Source organism: Pleurodeles waltl, chromosome 10 (genome assembly GCF_031143425.1).
Source record: "Pleurodeles waltl isolate 20211129_DDA chromosome 10, aPleWal1.hap1.20221129, whole genome shotgun sequence".
NCBI lineage: Eukaryota > Metazoa > Chordata > Amphibia > Caudata > Salamandridae > Pleurodeles > Pleurodeles waltl.
Genome location: NC_090449.1, coordinates 1,001,970,342 through 1,001,994,308, shown reverse-complemented (window position 1 = coordinate 1,001,994,308; position 23,967 = coordinate 1,001,970,342). Strand labels below are relative to the sequence as shown.

The following is a 23,967-nucleotide window of genomic DNA, read 5'->3' as shown; positions in this document are numbered from 1 at the left end:
CAAGGGTATTGCTCGAAGAAAAATCTCCAGATCCAGTCTGACGCCTGGGGGAAATTCTAAGGTAAGAAATCTGCAACTAGAATATCTCTCTACCAGATATTTTGTTAACCGAAGGTAAGTAACTTGTGCTTTAATTCAAATTGCCAAGCATGATGCATTTTGGACACTGCCTTTCTCAAATGCTGCCTTCAGATAGACAATCGTAAAACACATTTTTTAATTTTTACCCTGATTGGTTACATAATGAGAACGGACTTTAGTCTCTCCATATTTTCTTCTGATTAGAGCGCCATCATCATAGTATGATTCTTTTATTTACTTTCATGACTTTTGTAGCCATCATTTCACTCTCAGTGAGTCTTTGCATCTGCTGCACTCATCTTGAACCAATTATACAGTGTTCCCTTTATTTAGGAGTGTCACATTTCCAAAGTTCTTTAGTTACACCTCACTTTGGTCTCCACATAGTGCCAAAGGAAGCTCCCAGTTACCTGAAGGCACTCATCCAGTGATTTATGCTCTTTAGTGTAGACACGTCCCTATAGTTGGCAGATAAACAGTGCTTCCCAGGCTGCTGTGGTTCTGACAGTAATGTATAAATAATCCTCCAAACACTACTCCTACTACTGAACTCCTTTATGATGATTGCCTCCTATTGTGTAACTGGCATGCACGTAAATTATCCAAAGCAACCAGCTCTGCTCAAGAACCAAGGAGCACTCTACGGGTTTAGTTTCAAAATGTAATTGAAATCGCCAAGCATGACGCGTTTTTGACATTGCCTTTCTCAAATGCTGATTGAGAGTAAAATGATGGCTACATTAGTGTGCTATTTGAGGATGATTTTTTGGCTCTTGTAGTATATCAGAAAAAGAAATAAGGCAAAGTCTGTTGCGTTTTGAAGTTTGAAAATAACTGACTCCAAGAATGCAGCCCCAAAATATCACCCTTGCATTTTTCCTTCCACACCAAGCCAGAGCATGTAGATTTTATACTTCTCTGTTCCTCAATTTAGCTCGAACAATAATTAGCTTAGCTTCAAGGAGGAAAGGTGAGTAGTTGATAAACAACAACATATAAACAGTAAGAAAATGTAGGACAACATTTCATCACTAATTCATTAGTATACAAAAACCAGAAATATATTCTCTATATCCTTTAAAAGCCAAGGCAGTATCTCAACACGTATGCTTAATTTACACTAACTTAGAAATAGCAAGGAAGGAATATACCCATCTTAAATCTAATAGAGAAACAACTTGTGTATGATCCCTTTATTTTTATTTTATTTAAAATGGAGACTATCATTCTGGTCCATGTATGGAAGACTTGTAGTATGATATGTTTCTTTTTGCAGTTTTCAGAAACTACCTTAAGAGAGCCAACACATATCAGGTAAAGAACCTTACTGCTTTTTAGGTCTCACTTGAAGACAGCTGTTAGTCTGTCTTTGGGGCCATACCAGAATCTTACAGTGGGTTTACAGCCTGCTCATTACATATCATTGTTCCACTTTATTGTCACTCTCATTTACTTGCTCCTTATTGGATGGCTTGCCCTCCTCTACTTGTTTTTGTCCCTCACCTGGAGCACAGCCTCTTTACCATTCTAATAATTGGATGACTTTTATCCTTCCACTGTTCCCGTACAGGGAACTTATTTTTCTTTTTCTTTTAACACTTCATGGGAGGGCATGTGTTTTCTTGCTCTCCCTGGTGTGTTGCTCCCCATCTCAAAAAGATCCACCACCCTCTGCGCTCCGTGTTGCTCCTGCCATCCCATCCCACCTCACCTCACCTCATTGATTGATTTCCCTGTCCCTTCTTTTTTATTCCAAAGTATGTCTCCTTTGCTCAAGAACCTCTATTGCTCCCCAGCCATTTGCTGCTGCCAAGCCCCATGTGAAAAGGGGGTTGGGGTTGCAGCTGCAATCCTTAACTTAAAACAATTTTTTTATTAAATTACAATTTTTGGAGAGAATGGCAGATATTGTTTTCCGCAGAGCTGCTCTGTTTCTGAAATGCGCTTTCACATGCGTTTTCATTATTTTTCTTTTACCACTTCAAATGTTTCCTGCCACCTTGGAATGAGTCTCGTGTTTGCTCGAGTTAGAGCTATTCGTGTTTTAAACTCCTAACAGGACTTTTCTTGCCACGTAAACTGAAAAGTAAAACAGTTTCACACAAGCGAGCCCACGGCCACCATAAAGCGTGACGTAGACACACAAAAGGAAACAGAAGTTCGCTTGCAGTGAAATGTATCGGCAAAAATGCAATTATCCATGTAACTGGCAAAAGTGCAAATATGCATGTAACAAGGTCGATGTCATGCAAAGTGCACTACTACTGCCCAGCGAGATCGCATTGCCTGCAAAATAAAGAGAAAAAGTAGTCCAGGAACCATACAGAAAACATGGAGCCTTGTATGTTTTCAGTCGTTGGCCGGTGCGCTCGAGGAGGGCTCAACACCGAAAAAGGCATGAAGTATGCATGCCTTTTACTAATGAAATCAGGCGAATTGTAAAAGGCATGCCCACGAACCAACCAAGCTCATGGGCGTGGTTAAAACCCTTTGAGAGATTACACCAGGGACAGAGCACTTTGCGCTTGACCCTTAAATACGGAATAATGGCTTCAACCCTAAAAACAGAATAATGGCTGGGACGTAGCGTTTGGGTGGTGATGCTTGCAGGTGCATATGTCATCATGCTAGGGCCTAGACCACCACAGTGTCATAACAAATGAACACGTATACGTCTTTAAGCAGTTTTTGTGTGTGTGTATTTTTTTTTATTACCAATGTTGCTCACCACTTGCAAAAACATTGGCAAAGCCAATAGGGTGCAAAGGTCAGATCTATTAGCTGTGCTAATGCTTGTTGAAATCTGGAATTTCACGTCATAGGTAAACCCTTGGAAGATTACAAATGTGCGATGTCTTGGATGTTATGAGTGAACTGACTACAGACATCACACATAGCTAGCTTGTGCCAATTGTACTTTACAAATACATGTAAGGCCATGATACGTGTTCTGTTGTGTTATGTTATGCAGCGCTGTGCTATGTTGTTATGTTTTAAATAAGACTTCCCAAAGTCTTAATAGCGCATCCAGGCCTGCAGCTGCTACCACAACACTTTGTACGTTAAGCTTCGAAACTTCCCTCTTTACTTGTAAACATGAGCCCACGCCCGGATATGCAAAGCGCAGTTGGCTAAAAGGCCAGGATAGGGACGGCTCGTACCACTGTGCTGTGGGGGTGGGGGTTGTTTATGAGACCCCAGTACGCAACGAGAGAGAGAGCTGGCATCTCCTGCAGATCCTTAACCCCTGGGGCCGTGTGTCCGATACAGGGGTGTTTGTATCGGTCAGACGGGACCTTTATAACGAATCGCAATGTTATTTGTCATGTCTACAACTGATCGCTTCCTCTCTTTGTGCGGAAGACGGGAAGCAGTTGGTGGGGTCGGTGGTCGGCGAAAGGGCTTCAGAAAGGCCTTACTGGTAATAGACATGTCATGTGCATTAGGTTGCAAAAGTTACTGTGGCTAATATTGATCACAGATCTGTAAATATTAAAAATACAGTCCTTCTCTGAACAAATTGTTTCTGTAGCTTTCATATAGATTGTGAAAATGCACGATTGTTTCCTGGGGATATTGTGGTCTACCTCACTGTGAAAAGGCCACAGTCCTGTAAGGCGCAGTTAAACAACGAGCCTGGTGTGGCTTCTGATGTCATTGATGCCTGTTTTTGTGTGTGTGTGTGGGGGGGTGGGGGGGGGGGGGGGTTGCACAATGGACGGCACGGGATGGCTTTGTGCTGTGACATAACGCATCCTGTGGAAATGCCAAAGCTTCCCTCCTGGTGTCAGCGACTGTGCACTTCAGCTGGACGTTTGTCTGACCTCTTCTTAACATAATTGGATCCTGTAGGGACCACTTATCCTTTCATAATTATGAGGTCGATAAATGAAAAGTACCTTGAATAGGGTGGCATTTAAAAATCTGTTATTCCGCATCGACGTACGTGCCACTTAAGGTGAATGTGCGCTTTAAGCAGCAGGTTATAGAGACGGACGCTGGGGAGTGGTTGCATAGATTGATATGGGAACATCATCACATTACAAGGTTGGTGTCGCTAATAACGGGTGCGGCCAGGCTTCCCGTTGTAAGGAGTAATGTTCCCAGATCTGGGGTTTTCTTCTGGGGTTTTCTGTTACAATCCATTGCCTCCAGGAGTCGCCTGAATAGAAATAAATAACGACTTTCAGAAAGCATTATTTTCCATTGGAAACATGGGGGACGTCCTCGCGCAGCAAACCTCTGTGACTCAGCCACGAAACGTCCAGCTCACTATTAGCAAGATTGCCAAAACATCACAATCCTTTCTCTTTGTTCTAATTGTGTTTAAATATTCCCGTTCTGATGGATACTTGTATCCTCAGATTCCTCACCTTTAGAATATCCCCGGACTGGATTTGGAAGATTTAAAAAGCATTACAAATGCAGATCTCGCTCCTAACATAATATTGCCTGGTAGCGCCGAGACCTCTCCCCAAATCCAACAATCACGCGCCTGTTTCCACAATAGGCAATAATACACACATCTTTGGGTTAGGGGTTGTAAACCCCCAGCCGTATTTTATTAGCCAGACAAAAACTGTTACGGTAAAACCACACATCATTCCAATATTATACCAAGTAACTCTGTCGATGGCTAGCTCTAACAGAGACGCTAATACATCTGTTTTTAGCATTTTTTATACATGTTCCTGAGTATCACAATTCATGGCCGAGAATGAGATCATGACTGGTCCCAACGGTGTCTACTTGTTCAGGAACTATCCCTTCCGTCTATGTGACCCGGGGTGGGTCCTTCTTTGTGGGAGGACCCCACTGCCCCGCAACACCACCCCATTCTTGGGCACACTTTGTGTAGTGAGCGGGACAAACATTCCTGAGAGTGCGCAGAGAAGCGGTAGTGTTGAACTATGCGAGGAGGCTAGCAGAAGTGAAAGGGCCCGCTTGCCATCCTGCGGCCCCTTTTATGGGCGGGCCAATGTGAGAGATATGTTTTCACAACCTGGACGCACTTCAAGTGCATCCAGGGGTTGCGCCAGCACAGGGGCCTATTGCTGAGCTCCTTACTGGGGAGTGGCAGCACACTGTGCCTGCGCCTCCCAAGCACCCAGCCCTGGGTGGCACCCCAAAATAGGGAACCTTGTGCAAACTGCAACATTTTGATTTTTGCGATGTGTAAGAGGACTCTGTCCCCTTCTGTAACCTCAGAGATTAAGCCTTGATGGCACTTTAGCAGACAAATGTCTGTGACAGATCCCCACCAGGTGTGCCTCTGGTATCTGGTTTGAGGACACAACTCCAAGTCTTGCAAGGAATTTGTCCTTATGAATCTGAAGTCGATTTGGGAATGTGAGGAGAATCTGTATGTCGCCAAAACCTGAAAAAGTTCTCGGACCCCCTGCTCAAAGTTGAAGCCATGAACCCATTCCCACTCTCGGGGCTAGGGGCGTTCCCAGTACAAGCCCTCATCACACTCCAAGTCTTCCAGTAAGTTGAGTGGAAGCACAAGAAGGCCAAGCGGGATTGCCACCACTGTCAGCCTGAGAATTCACAAGTACGTTAGGGTGCCTTGCAGTCTCACGCCAAGTGCCTCACTTAGGAGACACTTCCGTAATGGATTCTGATGCACCGCGAGTTTCCGGGTCCATGGCTGTTTCTACAGTTTGAGGCCTTTAGAGGAGCCATGTTATGAATCTTTGTCACTCCTCCAGCATGCCTTTGGGCACCAAGAATCCTTGGAGGCCGCCAGTCGGTTTACTCCCAGCAGGTTTTCACTTTGCAGTATGTGACTCCTGAACGTGCCTCCGGTCCACTCGACAAAGAAGCCATTTCCAGTCCTGCACCAAAACATACATCCCAGTCCCTGTGACAGTAATGCTGGTGCCCCAAATTGCCGGCTTCAGAGGACAACTCTGTTTCCGAACCAAATCTATCTTGGGCCTGACCGAGCTCGTGTTAGGAAGCCAAACCAACACACCCAGCCACAGTTCAATCCAACTTAGACAGAAAGATGCCTTTGCCATCAAGAGAGCACCCTAGCACGCTAACACTTTTTCAGTTCCAATTGTGATCAGAGTCAACCAGCCTTTGGAGATGACAGTCTAACCGAGGGGCTTATTTTATTCATCACTACTGTGATGATTACTTATACATGGGCTTGCAGGAGGCCAGTGGGTTGAACACTTTAATAGGCATTGGGTTGTGCTGCCCCCCGGGTCATCAACAGAAGAAAGAGTCTGCTTTGCTATGGTTATGAGATGGTCAGCGGAAGTATTGGACCTACAGTTGACAACTATGGAAGTCAAAACTAATGCCTTGATGTAGGTTTTGCAACCTGCTCAGATGTCCTCCAAGTCTCTATTACCATTCACTGAAGCCCCAACTGACACCCTAATGGGCTTCTGGCGTAATTCTTCTTCCCACCAGTGAACAGACAAGTTGGTAGGTGCAACATACCGGCACCAGCCTGCCCTGACTTCTTACACAGCATTCTGCTCCGGAATGTTTCATAGTTCTGGCTTCCACCAACAGAGTGAGCCCCAATTCACTTGGTATGATTCCCCCGACAGAGAGTTAAAACAAATTGGGACGTTCCGGAAACAGATGTTTTCCTCAGCCAGTCTAGCCTTCTGGTCAGTCATTGCTAACTGTTGGATAGGCAGATACTCCCATGCTTTAGGGGTCATGGCTGGCAGAATCTTGCCATCAGCTCCTAAGGGATTTCAGGCCAACTTAGCATAAACCAATCAAGAAGGTCAGGATGCAGCCAAATACATAATCCGCCAAAAACTAGACATAACCGACTGCTTGGGCAGGACAATCGGCACTGGTTTGGTACTTAAGTGTTGTGCTTCAATTAGATCTACTGTCTTCTCTGGGGATGTGCAGGCCTCTTTAATGTACATGCCATTCAACTGATCTTGCCCACTTGGCGAAAAAGCTGATTCTGCATTGGATAGCTTTAAGTAATCCATTGCCATGGCATGTTCCACCTACATTAAAGTGTCTTTTAGAGGAGCACCTCTTCATTTTGCTCTAAGACGTGCAGGCATATTTGGCCCAGGAAGACACAGGTCCCAGTCCCCAAAATAAGGACTGATTGTTACCCCCGATATTTCCTTGTGCCAAAAGTCGAAGACCTTTGTTCTATTTTAGATCTCCGCTGTCTGACTGCCTTCTTGCAGAAGAACAAATTCAAGATGCTCACACTGGCCCAGGTTCTGTCTGCCCTGGATCAGGCGACTGGATGGTTGCTTTGGACCTACAGGATGCCTTCTTTCATGTGCCTGTCCTGCAGTCAGACAGATGCTATTTGTGGTTGAACATGGGCCTTGAGCATTTTCGGTTTGCTCTGCTTCCCTTTGGCTCACCAGTGCCTCTTGGGTGTTCTTGAAAGTCATGGTCATGGTTTCTGCACATATTCAGAGTTTAGGGATCACAAATTTCCACATTTCGACAACTGGCTGTTGGAGGTGGGGGTCACCACTGTTAGTTGTGGATCATGTTCACACAACGTCAAACCTATTGTCATCGTTGGGGTTCATTAACAACATAACAAAGTCACACCTGTCTCTTTCGCAGAGGTTCCTTTTCCTTTAAGCCATCTTGGAAATGGCACAGTCTTGGGAATTCCCTCCACCACAGCGAGTGCAGGACATTCTTTCTAATATCCTCCTATTTCAGCCTCAGTACTCAGTCTCAGCAAGAGTGACTATGAGGCTTCTGCATCTCTTGGTATTTTGCTCGTTGACTATTCCAGGAGGCATCTGTGGGCCTTATTGTGATCAGATCAGAGGACTCTAGTCTCCAAAGAAGACCTGCCTGTATAACAGTCTGTTGGAGTTACACACCATTCACCTGGCACCAAAAGAATTCCTATTGTCTGCAAGAGGAGACTGTTCAGCTTTTTCTGGACAACTACTCCACTATGTAGTAGTGCCATAAGCAAGGCAGAGTAGGGTCCTGGGTCCTGTACTCTGAGGCTTTTTGCCTCTGAGTTGGCTGGAGTGACAACACATTTTCCTGGTTGTGACCCACCTGGCACAGTCGTTGAAGGCCAGGATGGACAAACTCAGTCGTTAGCGCCTGGTGGCTCACGATTGGCGATTCCATCCTGAAGTGGCACATGGAATCTTCCAGCAAAGGGGTGAACCATGGTTAGATCTGTTTGCCACCTTTGAGAATACACAGTGTCAACGTTTTTTCTACGCTAGAATTTCCAAGAAGGTTCTCTATCTGAGATGCATTTCAGATAGAGTGGAGCACGAGATTCCTGTATTCCTTTCCATCTCTTAACTTCCTGCCCAGAGTTCTGAAGAAGATCAAGAATGATCAGGCCCAAGTCATTCTAGTGGCTCTAGATTGAGCAGGGAAAGTGTGATGGCCAGGACTTCTGGGCATTATCATCTGTCCTCCGATCAAGCTGTCTGTTACGGAAAATCTCTGGTTAGAACTATCTATTAGGCAGGGCAGGCTTCTGCACCAATCCTGTTCAGTCTGCACCTCCATTTGTCACAATTGAGCATCAACAGTTGACTGTGTTTGGTCTTCTTCCCTAAGTTGTGAATGTCATTCTTGCTGCTAAGGATGGCAAAGGCTGACAAAGTCTGTTTACACATGGCCTTCCGGCAAGTATGTGCCCTGGTGTGGCCATTACAGGCAAAACTGTTGAGTGTCTTGTTAATTGTTTTGTCTCAGGCCAGCAAGGACTTGCAGTGGGCACCATTAAGGTTATTTGTCTGGCCTTTTTGCTTTTGCTGGACCAACCTCCCTGTTCAAATCACCAGTTCGTGATGCAGTTTCTCAAAGGTTTTACACATGTTTCCCCCCACTCTGTTTGTAATGCCACAGCCGGATGTCAGTTTGGTTCTCATTTTGCTCGTGCACTCCATTTGAACCAATGCATGGCTGCCCGCTACATCTTGTGACTTTACAGATTGTGTTCCTGGTCACAGTAACTTCGACTCATGGCATGAGTGAACACCAAGCTCTCTCTGTGAAGCAGCCTTACACCAGCTTTTTTCCAGCTAAAGTGATGTTGAGAATCAGGGTGGCCTTTTTGCTAAACATTGAGATTGCTTTTCACATTGGGCAGTCCATCACTCTGCCAATTTTCTTTGCTCCACGTCACCCCTCAAAGGAGGAGAATAGGCTTCAGTGGTTAGACCCAGAAAGGCTTTGAGCTTTTGCATCAGTTGCACCAAAGACCCTTATGTGGATGATCCGTTTTTTTGTGGGGGTCTTTGTGGCAAAGAAAGGCAAGGCTGTGTGGACAAAGACTCTGTCAAGGGATAGACTTCTGCATTAAGACCTGCTATGCATTGCCCAGGAAGGAGCCTCCAGAGGAACTGAGGACCCATTCCACACTGCCAAGTCTGTTACTACTGCACTGGCATGCAGAGTGCCTGCCTTTGACATTTGTCAGGCTGCAACATGGGCATCAGTGCACACATTCACAAAGCACTCCTTCTCTGTCAGCCAGCTGCTGTTGGAAAGTCATTTTGGCCATTCAGTCCTGCAGGAAGTTTTGGTCTGAATGATTCCACAGACCAACTACCTTGGGAAATACAGATTTGGTATCTATTGTTTAAGTGAGGAATCTTTGGTTAGAACTATCAATAAGAAGAACAAGTTGCTTACTTTAAATAACGGTGTCTGGTAGACACACTATCTAATCACAGATTCTTCACTGCCCTCCCACCTCCCTTTCTGTGGAATGGTATCGCTTCACAATTTAAAAGGTCACAAATTGTAAATCTGCACATTCTTCTGAGGTTGCAGAGAGGGAGGAGAAGGAGTGACCTGAATGTAAATGGTAGCTAGGGGGCAGTGAGGTTACACTAAGAGGCGAAACTTGACGGTCAGCTTACCCTGCACCGTTCATAGTTGTCATTCCTGCCTTGAGATCACTGGAAGATGGAGTCATTCTCTGCTGTGCCAGTTTTCTGTGCTATATTTACTAAGAGACTAGTCGAAATCTTCTATTGTATCAGATTCTGGACTTTTCAGGAATTTGTAACAACCTTCTTTCAGTTCTTCATGGCCACCGTACAAGTGGGAATCCTCATCAAACGTGCTACACCACATGAGACATTGACAGTGTGAACATTGGCATATCTGACAGAGACTCACTATCTCCAGTGTGAATTGAAAAATTGTATCTGATAGAGATTCTTGTTGCAGATTTGCTACCTTAGCATTATCCCCAGGGGTCAGAGTGGATCTGGAAAATCTTGAGCAGTACCTCTGCATGCCAGTGGGTGGAAGTGATCAACTCCGCATCTGCGTCGTCCACGCCAGATGTGGCATGCCGCAGTGCTGATATAGATAGCACCCCAGCGCACTGACATCAGTTCTTTTCATTCCGTGCCATCAGCACAGATCCAGAAGAGATACCTTATTTTTTATTTGTTTAACATTTTTTTCTTACCTTTTTTTCAAGCACTCCTTTTTAGCTTGGGTTTTAAAACCTGTGGAGCCTGTCACAGGCAGATGTCTGTGACAGGTTCTTACCTAGTGTGCCTCTGGGGCCTAAAGCTATGCCTCTACTCCAAGACCTGTCAAGACTGCTGAGTAATGAACCTGAAGGCAGTCCTAAGCATGTCCTGAAGCTCCTGGTCGCTCAACACCAGACCACTCCTCACCTCACCTCACCTCTCCAGGTCCTTTTTGCATGGATGGTCCCAGGCCTGCTCTCCGAGTCTCTCCATTCGGCTGTTGTCGTGGTCCAAATCTTCGTCAAGGAAGTCCCAAAAGAAGAAAAAGGCCAAGGAGGAATTTTATGAGGCCATGCACCTCATATTTGAGTGAACCAACCCCACTCAAACGCCTTCAAGGATCCATGGATTCAGAAAGTATCCTAACTGCACACCCAACGGCAGGTTCACCCTCGGCGCTACTTGAATCCTTTGGATCTCTTCCTGGATGTAGATCGACTCTGGTCGCAAATCCACAAACTTTGCTGGAGACTGTCCCAGTGGTACTATTCCTTGCGCCACTGACGCCCCTGCGTAGCCCAGGCCACCTCGCCATTCCTGACTCTGATACGGAGCTGAACCAACATTGTCTGATGTTCACTCTGGTACATGAAGATCCTCAGAGACGGTGGTTCCCTTTTTTGACAGGCCTTGTGGAGAAAACCATTAGGAACGATCTTTGGATCCATATGGTTATCCTGACCCCCTGGAGAAGCCCTTGGCCAAGGACAACTGGTATGAGAAACTGGCTGGTGCCAGCGGACTGGACATCTCGCCATCTGCTCTCTCCTCCAAGTGTGGGTATGGAGGAAGGAGCTTCATTTGCTGTGGTGGTGGTGAGATCGGCTCAGGTCCTAGACCTTATACTGACCTCGTGGTTGTCAGGACTAACCTCCTGGCAAAGGTGCTGGAACTTATTCTCTCCTTCAGTGAGGCCCTCACTGATGTCCTGCTTGAGGCCTGGGCCAAGCCCTGCACAGGTGCTCCTATGCACAGGACGATCGTATGCCGCCACTGCTTCACTTCTGGGGATCCAGCCTAACTTACCCAGCAGAACACCATGGAGAGCCTGGTCACCCAGGCATCCAAGCCCAAAGTCAAACCTGGTGTGTCCCCTACCGCCCCACAGGATAGGGAATCCAAGATGTTGGATGCCTTTGGTAAGAGGATGTCCTCTTCTGCTAGCCTTACACTGTGGTACGTGAACACAGCATGCCTCTTGGGTCTTGGTTGTGCAATTGCTGCACATGATCTTGGAGGAGGCCCGAGCTATCCTGACCCAGGTTGTTGCGAATGACAGGGACACGGTGCGGACTGGACACAACAGACTTGCTAGTTAGAGGGATTGCTTTGTCAGTGGCACTTCATTGCCATGCCTGGCAAAGTTCAACTGTCTTCTCGGGGGATGTTCAAGCATCCTTTATTGACATGACCTTCTACGGCTCTCGCCGTTTTGGTGTAAGGCAGATTCAGCGGTTGAGCAGTTCAAGAACGGCCCTACTGCAGAGTTGTTGGTATTCTCAATGGCCCTATGCCAACCCCATTCTGCCTTCCGCTCCTTCAGTATTTACAGTAGGGGCTTCCAGCGGCGTCCATTTCCACTCAGCCAGCACGGTCAACAAGCTTCACAGTTCTCTCATGGCTGCAGACACTGCTCCCACAAGATTCGTATTCTGTAGGGCAAGACATCTGCCCAATCCACCTAACGGCACGCATGGGTACTGCTCGAGAAAAATCTTCAGCTGCAGACTGACGCCGGGAAATTCTAAGGTAAGGAATCTGCACCTGAATATTGTCTCTACCAGATAAGACTTTAACAAAGGTAAGTAACTTGTCCAATAGGACATACATTTGGTTTTAAGGTTCTGAGTGTGCTCATCTCATGAACTCATGCATACTTGCTCCTTGAGACACCTGACAATCAAGACAGTCTTCTTGGTGGCCATCATATCAGATAGGGGTGTCAGCGAGTGGCTGGTGCTTTCTCTCACCCTCCCCTTTGTACACAAGTTTCTTCCCAGACAAACTTTTCCTGCACACGCATGCCTCCTTTCTGCCTAAAATGGTTACACTTTTCCATGTCCACCAAAAGCATCACACTGCCATACTTCTTTGCTCCACCTCACCCCTCCAAGGCGGAAGAGATACTCCACAGCTTGGACCTAAAAAGAGCATTGTCGTTCTACATCAATTCAATTCAGTTCTTTTTTTGTACAGTTAATAAAAACCATTACATTCTTCTAAAATAAAAAAAGAAAGGAAAACAATGCATTAAAAAGTAACAAGGCTGTTTTCAGATGAGTTTTTTCAAGGCAAGACAGAAAAGCAAAAAATGCAGTTATGCGCCCTTATGAGCTACACAAACATGCTATCAACAACAGAAGAACAAAACTTTCTGTCACTGCCTCTTGGTATGTTATATACAAATTGTTCAAATGTTTACAGATAGAAAATGGACATGATCCAATAAAAACAAAAGGTTTTAAAACGTGTTGTTCTACATTGATTGCATCAAAGAACACCATGCGAATGATCAGTGTTTTGTTGGGTTTGGTGGAGTGAAGAAAGGGAAAGCAGTGCAAAAATGGACCATCTGCAGATGGAATGGACTCTACATTAAGATCTGTGAAGCATTGGCCAAAAAGTAATCCCCAGATGGCAGGCAGACTTATTCCACCAGCACCAAAGCTGCGACCACCTTGTTAGTTTGCAGAATCACGGTCCTGGATATTTATTAAGCTGCATTGAGGGCATATTTGCACACTTTCACCAAGTACTGCTGCCTTGACAGACAGGTCCATCATGACAAGCACTTTGACCATTCGGTCCTCCGGGAATTTTTTGTCTGAACAAGTTTTCAAATCCACCTTCAGGGAGGTATTGCTTTGGTATGTATTCTAAGGTAAGGAATCTGCAGCTAGAAGTCTCTATTAGATGAACAAGTTACATATCTTCTGTAACTGGTAGAAACTCTATATAGCTGCAGATTTCTTACCGACCTGTCCAACCTCCCTGTTTTTTGCGAACTGGGCTTTCTACCTAAGAATGTCCCTGTAGGCCCTTAGCTTGCACACTGTCAATCAGCCTTCAAAACGTGACTCTGTGCTTTTGGAGAGGAAATAGTCACAAAAAGAAACGGATGTCAGTGTGCTAGGGTGGCACCTATATAGGCACTGCACACATAACATCTGGTGCAAACGACATCGACGCAGAGCCGATCGACTTAACCTACCGGCATGCAGAGGTACTGCTCCAGATTTTTCTGACGCCTGGGGTTAATTCTAACATAAGCAATCTGTGACTAGATAGAGTCTGTACCAGATAATTCTTACCGAAGGTAAGTAACTTGTTCAACTGAATCCCTCTGCATTTAGAATCTTACATTTGCCAAAGAGAAAATCCTGGGTGGCTAACTTTCTTAACTTATGCCCCAAGTTTATGTAAGATAATGCTCCAGATGAAAGATATCACCTCATGTACTATATATGAAAGGTTTCATGCCTCATCTTTTCAAGGGGCAGTTGTATCAGATTGCCTAAAGATGTGCTTGCAACACTTAGGCCCTCATTCTAACCCCGGCGGTCTCAGACCGCCAGGGTCGGCGGGAGCACCGCCGACAGACCGGCGGTGCCCCGCAGGGCATTCTGACCGCGGCGGTTTGGCCGCGGTCAGAAAGGGTAAACCGGCGGTCTCCCGCCGGTTTACCGCTGCCCTTAGAATCCCCCATGGTGGCGCAGCTTGCTGCGCCGCCATGGGGGATTCTGACACCCCCTACCGCCATCCTGTTCCTGGCGGTTCGCCCGCCAGGAACAGGATGGCGGTAGGGGGTGCCGCGGGGCCCCCGTAAGAGGGCCCCACAAAGTATTTCAGTGTCTGCCTAGCAGACACTGAAATACGCGACGGGTGCAACTGCACCCGTCGCACCTTCCCACTCCGCCGGCTCAATTCTGAGCCGGCATCTTAGTGGGAAGGTTGATTTGCCCGGGGCTGGCGGGCGGCCTTTTGGCGGCCGCCCGCCAGCCCAGGGCAAATCCCAAAATACCCTCAGCGGTCTTTCGACCGCGGAGCGGTATTTTGGTGGGGGAACTTCGGCGGGCGGCCTCCGCCGCCCGCCGAAGTTAGAATCACCCCCTTAGTGTGGTTTCATATCTGTTACTGCTATTCAAGGACTTGTTTCCACTTTTTTTTCCTTTCTGCTCCTGTAAATTATTTCTGAAGCACTCCGCTCAGTTCTTTTTAAAGTATCTGAATTATCCTCAGCATATACATGTAGTTAATGAAATAAAGAGTGCAATTAATTATTTCAAGGACAGAGATCATTGTTCACAACAAATGAAATTCAAATTAAAAAGTCAAATATTGTTAATCGTGAACTTGAAAAGGCAGGAATCAAGCAGCCTCATGTAGGCTGAACACCTAGCCAGCAGAGGCGCTGACCTCCTTTCCTGATGCAGTGACCTGCCCACCATAAATAAGATCCCCACCTGGCTTGCAAGGATCTCTCGAGCTTCAGCTCATCCTCCTTTGAATGCCATGGTTTGTTTGCAATTATTTTTCTTCTGCACAAACTCCCAAGGTGAGATTGTTTGTGTAAAACAAAAGCAGTCAGTAGAGGTGACGCACAATGATTTTTCTGCCTGTGTCTCTAGACCATTGTTATTTTTCCCTTCCTGGGTCTGTCAAGGAGGACTCTGTAGAGAAAATGATTAATGTCTCCCCTCCCTACAAAGAACGGAGTAACAGTCCCTGTGACCTTGTGACTCTGTCAGACAGTCTGTGAGGTCAAGGGTTGACAGTGGCCGAGCACACTGAGTATCTGCCATTAGAAGCCAGGAGGCGCTACACCTTTAAACTGGTGGGTGACCAGTGAGGTTGGCAGACAAAGCATTTGCTGGTCTTAATAAGCCCCCAAGACTTCAAATATTCTGCTCTTTCAGTGAGCTAGATCATGTTGTCATCTGCAGGACTGGGAAGAGAGAGCTAAGCATGTGATATGTCATATCGAAGGGTAGAAATGGGAAGGGCTAGCAGGCTAATTGTTTCTTTGTCATTTTCACAGCAGCCAGCTGTTACTGGCACCTTCTTCCTGTCACTACTAACTGGCCCATAGCTGAAATTGTTCTAGAGAGCAGGAGGAAATATAAAGCATATGTTTTATAAATGGTACATGGAATAAGGTAACAAACCTTTTAATAGAATGATATAATAGTTTCCATAACCGCGTGATTGCTGCAACCTGTTTTTCTCTACTGAGTGCCCTACATGTCATCTTCATTGACTTTCCTTAGTGTGTATGGGTCAAATCTAGCTTGGACCGACTTATGCAGGAATGGCAAAGCTACATGATCCATATGTTAACATGATAAGTCAAATGTAATGCAAGTGTCTCCTTCGTGTAAGTGGATCTTGAAATACTATCTATGCACCTTTCAAACAAACACAAGCACAAGATGGCTGATTGTCATACTCACAATTAACACATAGCATCCCCTGCTATAGCAGGGCAGATTGATGCTTGACATACCCATAGCCCTCTGGAAAGCTGGGTTCAAGAAAATCACACACTCAGTCAACTGGTTTCATTTTCACTCTCGAGTGCTCCATTATCTCATTTACGCTTACACCAGTGAAGTCTTTATTCTTCCTCCACTCCAACCTCGAACAAGTGCTCCTCTAAACACCATGAATTGCACAGAAGTGTCATACACCTACTCTGGGTAGTGAATAGATACCTAAAATATGTCGTTCCGGCAGGTATGGGTAGGGATGTGGAATTTATTAAAATATCTACTTGTCCATGGGACAGGTTGCTTCTGAAATCTGCTTGTCCTGTAAAAAAATCTACTTGTCCCTTTGGTGCCATGTAGTGTGGTGACAAATATGACAGCAACCTCAATATGTAAGAGCTCTGATAATAGCCTCCCTGATTATGCAAGGCCTACTACTATAGTAGGGCTAGAATACTTGCAATTTCAATCCCCACTATTTAAATTTCCTAATTTTGCCACCTTTCTGCAGATCTACATGATGGGGCTAGAGGGAGCAGTAAGCAATAGTTCCAGGGCTGGAATGCCTTTGAGTCTGCAAACCTACTAACTTGCAAGTTTTAAGGATTTTCACCAGCTCTTCTACAATCCTTTCCACAGTGAGAATGGTTATAAATGTACTCATGACCATGGCAGAGGTAGAAGTTCTTCCAGGGTTGGAAAAAAAAGTAGTTGGAGGGAAAGTGAACTTGTAAATGCTCAACATATTTTCACATGAGCACATCTACATGTATATTTGCTCGTGCTAAATTAGAGTTCACAAATATTTCCTAGGAGTTTAATTTCCTGGTCTACTTCTGTAAGTTCTTGTGAATTCATGAAATACACTAATTCAACAACATATCTAATGGGTACACTTTTGTGACTTTCTTTTTTCCCTAATTAGGGACCCTAATTAGGTCTGCTATTAACAAAGACATTTTGTTTTTATTAAACCTCTATTTCTCTCTCTGTCGGTTGGCTTTACTGTGAGTGATCACATTCTGCTCTTCCACAAGGGGAGCATATTGGCACACAAAGTAGTTTTGTTCAGTGCCAGGAACTACTGTGGCAATCAGTAGCATAACAAAACTGGAGGGGACTCCCCTGCAACGAACATGGAGATCCCCCCGTCCCCCCCCACCCAAGACACACTCAGGGCAGGTGCTGTGCTGAGAGGGCTACCAGGACGGGGGCTCTGGGAGCTTTGCTACACCACTGGTGGCAATGTGTGCATTTTGAGGCCAAACACTTTTTTTCTTTTTGCCTCATTTTGTTAAAATGGTGAGGGCTTGGCAGCTCCCACAACAATAAAGTGGTCCACAAACCTTGTCAAAACAAGACACTCATTGACGTAACACAAAAAGACTCACAAAAAATGTTGGTTCGGTTGACTTTGCCAGTGCTTGTTGATTTTCATGCATCCCATAATCTTGTTGAAACTGGCTACACTGATTTTCAATTAGGACATTTTCTTTGTAAATACTAGCTAAATGACGCTTCAAAGAAATAGCACCTAAAATTTCATAGTAGTGAAAAAAAAAAAAAAACCTACTACCAATTTTTTCTGAACATTTTATTTTGAAAGCAAAGAATCATCACTCTTGCTTACAAGCTTCTGCAAACAGTTGAGCATTCTGGGAGTATTATAATTATCCTCATATTGTTTTCATAACGTGTACATATTTGTTTTTCTTTTTTCACTGGAACCACTGTCAGTAGTGCAGTGTGACCTTAAAATGTTTATTTACAGCGCCCACCCAAATAATGAAGGCTTTTTATTAATGAACCATAAATACAAGTTCGAACAGCATTAATATATGGACACTCAAATCCCCTCAACTGCAGACAGTTCCCTTCTCTGTAAACTGGCAGCCTAAGGGTTTGTGCCGCAGGGTGTTGGGCCTACTTGTCCCAAGGACAAAATAAACATGAAAACTTGCTACCCTTGACCTAAAACAACATATCCCGGGCATCGGGTGATAGGAATTCCACATCCCTATGGGGTTAGTTTTTCCTCAGGTTCTTCTCAGGTACATCTGTTTGTCAGGTTAGTATCAATTACCCTGTATTGGGAAAGCAAAGCTGTAAGGCCACCATTATGGGTAAAGCTGTATGTGGAAGAAGCCCATCCTCCCATCTGGCAGTATGAGATCCCTTCTTTCATGAGTGGCTTCTCCATGGTGTTGTTAGTCCCTAGTTGTGATTCACCATTGTTCCCTGCTTACTGACCACCAAAGAACCACAGTTCCTGATCCAGCAACTCCTCTCAGCCTGCTGTGTCGTGATGCCTGGTGAAGTTAGGATCTTTGACAAAAATGTAATTCTTAAAAGCACAACTAAATAATGGATATCTTTTAAATAAGTTGGTTTCCCAGTGTTGTCTTCTGGTTCCTTACATTTGTGGCTGAGAAGGGCCTTGACAAAGCTTTGTTTGTGGTAGTCGTTCAGAAGCCGAGCCAAAGGGGTAGCAATTTGCTGGTTAATACTGGATAATGTTCACTTTTATCTGACTGAAACAAAACATGTATTTCTTGTGAACACCATGTGTAGTGATTTTGGGAAAACCTTATTCACCAGTTTCAACACAATAATGCAGAATGTGAGTCTGGATCCCGCAGGAGCAAAATCTGTTAGCTAAATTGAAGCGCAGGTGGGCGATGTAATCCATCATTTGACTCTCAAATTAATTGGCTTTATTTGTACCGTACAATTTTAAGCCAATCAAATACCCTTGAATCTAGTGTGTCACCAGAAGCAACAAAACTACTAGCCAGATGTACAAAAAGTAGGAATTGTGATTTCCAAAATGCGATTCTTACCAAATCGCAATTAGGAGATCACAATTTCTTATGTAAGAAAACTTAATATTTCTAATTAGTGATTCCTAGTGGGTCTCAAATCGACCTACTGCATGAATAATAATGATGTAGGCTGCAATTTGCGACCCATTCAGAATTTGAGCTATCACAGGTGTGGTGGCCTTCTGAGGTCAGCAAACCACCATATCTGTAATTGCTTTTAAATAAAGCAGTCTTTTTTTTTTTTTTAAATGCAGCCTGTTTTCCTTTAAGAAAAACGGAATGGGTTGAAAAAGAAAAAAATGAAACTTTGAAGTTTCATTTTTTAAGAGTAGGCAGTGGCCCTTGGGACTACTGCCTGCTCCTAAAAAGTATTTTTTCAACATTATGAAAGGGAATGAGGTCTCAAAAATGTCCCTATACCAAACTGTCAGTAAGAACCTGCTCACTGAAAAAAACAATTCTGTTACGTTGTATTTTAAGATTCTTAAAGCTTGTAGATAATACGTTATCCCATGACACAAGCAGATTTGGTGGATTCATTTCCTGCGCAGGATTCATTTCCTGTGCAGATCACTATACTCAGGACAGGAAAATAGGACATGGGCTTCAGTTTCATTTGCTAGGCCACATGCAGGGCACAAGCTCAGGCTGATGCCCCTATGCCATCTGCTGGTGAGGGATTGTAGGGGGACTGCACTGATCCTATATCAGCTTTTAGCAAGAGCAGGAGTAGTCTTAACGAGAAATGGTTCAAAACATGAGAAAAATCTCCAGAAACCTGCTGCTATAATTTGAGGGGTAGGTAGCATCTCCCCCTTTTTTTTTTTATAGATCGGGATGATCTCGGCATCCCTCCATGCCTCAGGTATATCCCCTCTCATAGAGATAGCATGATAGCATTAAATAGTAGATTTATGTATCTGCCCCAGACTGATATCTCAGATTTATAGAGGTCACCTGGTATTTTATCGTGACAGGGGGCTTTGGCACTTTTCAGGGCATTAATTGCCCTGACTGTATCGTTTAAGCTAAAAGCTCCTGGACCCATCTTACCTCTTGTTTCATGCTCAAAACAGACTCCACAGTGGGTACCTCGTCCTTGCTGCATTTGAATTCAGAAGAACCCCAGGGGCATAAAGGGTAGTAAAATGTGAGATCAACTGTCAGGATTAATATGGTAGTGAAGGGGGTACGCATCATCAGACCCTTCTGTACCTACCAACTTCCAGAAAGTCTGTGTGTCTCTCCTATCCGTTACTTTTAACATATCTCACCAGATCAAATCCTCTCACGCTTTTTTTGCAGTGTATAGAACTCTACCATACTCTCGCCTAGCTTCCACAATTCCCTCTCTATCTCCCTCCTTTATAGCCTTTCTCAGATGGACATTTGCGGCTTTACAATCTGCGTTGAATGATCTAGCTGTTTTGCCCCTTCCCTCTCTCCCATAGTAATACCTGTAGAGCAATTCCTTCAATCTTATGAATAACTGATTATGCACACTTAAAATCGGGATGTCTTATTAGCTGGCTTATTTGGTTACCATCTTTTTTTGATTTGACTCTCCCCTAGGGGCCTTGTGATGACTAATGATGATGTTTGATATCAGTTCTCCTTATGTGAACTACCTCACAGACTTTTGCGTGTAAGAGATTGGCCTCTGACAGCACAACAAGGAAAGTAAGTGAGAGTAGACATTGTGGCATATGTTTGCTACGACCCTCTTAAATAAGTTATATTTGCTCTTAGACCATAAAAATATTTCAGTCCTGAAACCAGTGTCAGGAGAACTGTGCCTTGAAGAGAAGAGGGTTATTTTTAGGTTGTAGCCTACCAGTCAGCACAGTATCTGGTGTGCTAAAGATATCTTGAGGACTTTCAGAATGTTCATCTAGGAATGTATTCCGCTCGTTGATTACAGTTGGCTGTGTGGTTTGTAACACACACTTTCGGGCTTCCCATTTCCTGGCTTTATTTGCTTTAGGCTCTCCAGGTTCAGTTTGTCCCTCCAATTGCCTAAACTGTGTTTTCTGTATCCTTCCACAAACTCACTTTCTGTGAGTAGGCTCTTAAATCTTGTTCTTATCTTGTCACATTTGTTGGGCATTTCAAAGAGCAAGGTCAAATTTCTGGCACTTTCTTCCAAGGGCGCATTTACTATTCTTTCTCTGACTTCAAAGTGAAAGCATTTATGTGACAATGTTGCTGGATACTGAGGGTAGGAAAGAGGTTTTTTTCCTAGCACACAGCAATGTTTGAATGAACAGTGTAAGTATTTCAGAATATATGAGAATTATGAGCACATGAATTAAGCACATTTGTGTTATTTCAGAACTGTGTTTGAAGCATATACTTTAATATGATCAAAACGAATCATTAAACTAGGTGATGCAATTTCCACACATTTTCGTCTGTGCACTGTGCAGGTTTATTAGTAAAACTGTATGATTGTGCAAATATAATGGTCATTTCAATTGAAAATGTGTTGTCTGTAACAGCAGTGTGCTACCACACCATGAATACTCTACTCTGCACCACCCTACACCACTGCACTCTACTCTGCACCACCCTACTTTACACCACTACACTCTGCACCACTCCACTCTACGCCTCTCTCCTCTGTACTACTCTAATCTATGCAAGTGCACTCTTCGCAACTTCACTCTTCACCACTGCACTCTTTGCCACTGCACTTTACACCACTCCAGTATAGGCCGAACCAATCTACTCTGCACAACTACACTCCATGCCACTCTCTCTAATTTGTACCACTGCACTCTATGCCAGTGCACTCTTCGCTACTCTGCTCTACACCACTGTACTGTTCACCTCTCCGCTCTAAGCCACACTAATCTACTCTACACAACTCCACTCTATGCCACTGTACTCTATGCCACTCTGCAGCACTGCACTCTACTCCACTGCTTTCTATGCCAATACACTCTACGCCAATGCACTTTACTCTAAAACCCTCAAATCTATGCCCCTGCACTGTACACCAGTCCACTGTATGCCACTCCAATCTAAGCACCACTGCACTCTATCCTACACCATTCCACTCTATGCCTCTGCACTCTTTGTCACTCTACTCCACTCCGCGCACTCCACTCTATGCCACTTTGCTCTTAACCACCGCACTCTACGCCAATGCATTCTACACACCTGCACTCAGTATCACTGTACTTATTAGTTTGTACACCCCAAAACAACATAACACTATAAAGCAGCACTGTTAGACCTGGCATTCTTAGGCTGGTCTTACCCCAGATGTTTTGCCTTTACCTCCTGTTTTGTTGTATCTGTTTGTTGGCCTTAGGACTCTGAGCAGTTTACCACTGCTAACCAGTGCTACAGTACATGTGCTTCTCCCCTAAACCTTTGATGTAGCCACAATTGGCCTATTTAATTTATTTGTAAGTGCCTTGTAATGTGGTAGATCATATACCCATGGCCTATACATTAAATGCTACTAGTGGGCCTGCAGCACTGATCGTGCAACCCACTTACGTAGCCCAGTAACCATGTCTCCGGCCTGCCACTTCAGACTCTGTCTGTGCAGTTTCACTGCTGCCTCAACTTGGCATTCAAAACTTCTTGCCAATCCTTAAACTCCTTTTTTGTTACATGCAAGTAACCCTTAAGGTAGGCCCTAGGTAGCCCATGGGGCAGGGTGCCATGTAAGTAAAAGGTAGGACATGTACTTTCAAGTTTTACATGTCCTGATAATGAAAAACTCTCAAAGTTGTTTTTCATTACTGTGAGGCCTGCTTCTCTCATAGACCAGCATTGGGATTTCCTTAAAATACTGTTAAGCTGTAATTCCTGATCAGAGAGGAGCAGTTGCATCATGTTTGGTATAATTGGAATGGTAGTGATCAATCTTCTTTAATGGTGAAGTCGGATTTATTATTACTATTTTAGAAATACCACTTTTAGAAAGTGGGCATTTCTCTTCTCTCACTGCCATGTGTGCCCGCAGCGTGTCTCCAATACATGTCTGGCCTAGCTGACAGCTACACTTGTGCATTCCACAGGCACCTACAACACAGAATACTCAACTGCATCTGCATTCATCTGCATACTGATGGGTCTTCCTGGGGTGGAGGTTGGGAAGGGCTCACACTTACACTTCAAATGGTAGCTGCCTGATCTCACACAAAGGAGATGATTACCTCTCACTGGTAGTCTGGGGCTGGGCTGAAAGGGGGACCTGTGCACTTCAGAGAAACGTTTTGAAGTCATCCCCCACATCAAAGGCACTTTTTGCTGTAAGTACTGGGTCTCTGACCCCCACCCCCTCCCGAAAAAGACAATACACTACTGGATCTGGAAGAATCTCTGCCAGAGTAAAGGCAGCTCTGCTGAAGGATTGCTATCTTGCTGTGCTTGTGCTTCGCTGAGCTGCCCTGCTGCCTGCTGACCTCTGTCCTTTATAAAGGGATCAAGGACTACTCTAGAATGAGTCCAAGGGCTTTCTGGCTTGCCCTCTTGTAGGAAACTGCCACTTGTTGCCTGATATTGATGCTGACCAAGCCCCAGCACCAGTGTTCTTTCCCTAAAAATGTACCATTGTTTCCACAATTGGCACACCTCTGGCACACAGAAAAGTCCCTTATAAACAGTACCAGTGGTACAAAGGGCCCTGTGACCAGAGAGGGTCCCTAAGGGCCGCAGCATGTGTTGTGCCACCCTAAGGGACCCCTCACCTAACACATGCACACTGCAATTGCAGATTGTGTGTGTTGGTGGGGGAGAAAAAGGCAAGGTCGACATGGCATCCCCCCTCAGGGTGCCATACCCACAAAACACTGCCTGTGGCATAGGTAAGTCGCCCTGCGACCAGGCCTTACAGCCCCAAGGCAGGGTAAACTGTACCACAGGTGAGGGCATAGCTGCATGAGCAATATGCCCCTACATTGTCTAAGTCCATTCTTAGACATTGTAAGTGCAGTGTAGCTATATTAAGTATATGGTCTGGGAGGTTGTCATTATGAACTCCACAGTTCCATAAAGGCTACACTGAATACTAGGAAGTTTGGTATTATTACAAAATCCTCTAGTGTAGAACTGACTGGTCTGTGC

At 44.8% G+C, this 23,967-nt stretch overlaps 1 protein-coding gene across 2 annotated transcripts in view; it reads left to right on the top strand.

The window, feature by feature from the left end:
- Positions 1-23,967, top strand: part of HDAC8 (histone deacetylase 8) — a 571,221-nt gene that overhangs the window by 251,860 nt on the left and 295,394 nt on the right. The gene's annotated exons all lie outside the window — the stretch shown is intronic.